This window comes from Triticum aestivum, chromosome 7D (assembly GCF_018294505.1).
Source record: "Triticum aestivum cultivar Chinese Spring chromosome 7D, IWGSC CS RefSeq v2.1, whole genome shotgun sequence".
NCBI lineage: Eukaryota > Viridiplantae > Streptophyta > Magnoliopsida > Poales > Poaceae > Triticum > Triticum aestivum.
In genome coordinates, this window is record NC_057814.1 from 572,474,158 (window position 1) to 572,475,539 (window position 1,382).

The 1,382-nt window shown below is 48.8% G+C and overlaps 1 long non-coding RNA gene across 1 annotated transcript in view; it reads right to left on the minus strand.

The window, feature by feature from the left end:
- Positions 1 to 835: 835 nt before the first annotated feature.
- Positions 836 to 1,382, minus strand: part of LOC123165996 (uncharacterized) — a 13,671-nt gene continuing 13,124 nt past the window's right edge. The window contains exon 8 of the long non-coding RNA XR_006483303.1: positions 836 to 931. This is a non-coding gene — a long non-coding RNA (uncharacterized lncRNA). The remainder of the gene's footprint in view (positions 932 to 1,382) is intronic.

Genomic DNA, 1,382 nt, shown 5'->3' on the forward strand with positions numbered 1-1,382 from the left:
TTAGGCCGGGCTTTGAGGTAGCCACCTGACCCCGTGCGATGGTGAAGCTTCTTCTTCGCAGCATTCATCTTGTTTGTCGCTGACATCTTCTTACTCTTTTCCGATGTCTTGTGGGCCACATATGCGGTCCAGTGATCTCTGATCTTCTCATACCGGCCGATGAATTCAGGTGTCTCTTCTTTGTCGACAAACATTTTCAGCTCAATCTTCCACCTCCTGAATAGGTCTGCCATCTTCTTAAGAGCATGAGACTTGATTAATTGCTCTATAACTGGCTTCTCCGGATCCTCCTCTGGCGGTAGGGTGAAATTTGCCTTCAGCTCAGTCCAAAGATCATCTTTCTGCATATCATTGACATAAGACACCTCAGGGTCTTCCTTCTTAGGCTTACACCATTGGTGGATGCTGATCGGGATCTTGTCCCTAACTAGAACCCCGCACTGAGCAGCAAAAGCATCCTTTGTCCGGAGGGGTTCTATCGGTTGGCCGTCGCGCGCGATTGCTGTGATCTCAAACCTTTCATCCGAGCGCAACTTTCTCTTCGGGCCTCGTCTCTTTACCGCAGTTGTGCTCGATCTGGAGGGCTAGAAAAAAGAAGAAAGACGAGTGTTAATTAATATGTGTACATACCAAAACAATGAATGCATCAATTAGCTAGTCAGCACAGGCTTAACTAATATATTTACCTGGCCGGACTCTGTTCGGTCACCGGAGCCGTCACCACGGGCTCCTTCTTGCACCAGCATTGGGTCACCGGAGCCATCATAATCATGTCTTTCCTCCTCCACTCTTCGATCACCGCAGCCTGCTTCTTCACCCTGTTCTTCCAGACCATCATTGTCGTTAAGATACGACAAGATATCACCTCCGGCTAAGATTATGTCCCCCAACACATCTTCTGCTTGCTCATCTCGTCCGTGCTCCATTGTTTCTGCAAATATTACAACATGGCAATTATTACACAAACATGACAGCAGGTGGATATATTAGTGCAAACGTAGACCTAGCTTATTCCGGGTTTGGAGTGGGCTAGGCAACGCTTCAAGGGTAGGGGCGCGGCGGGAGGGGGTAGGAGACCGACATCGTTTTTTCTAGGGTTTGGGTGCCCTCGAGAGTTTTGGTCGAGCGAGAGGGCCGGGGGGTGCTCCCGTGGTATAAGTTATCACGGCCGAGAGGGGGTATACATATCGACCGTCCATCATGTCGAAGTTATCTGGGAGGGAGTTATATATATCGACAACGACGACATACATATATACACGGGAAAATAATGTTATCGGGGAGGGGGTATATATCGACCCCCCCCCCCCACACGTGTTGAAGTTATCGGGAGGGGGTTTTATATCGACAACGACGACATACATACACAGGAAAATAATGTT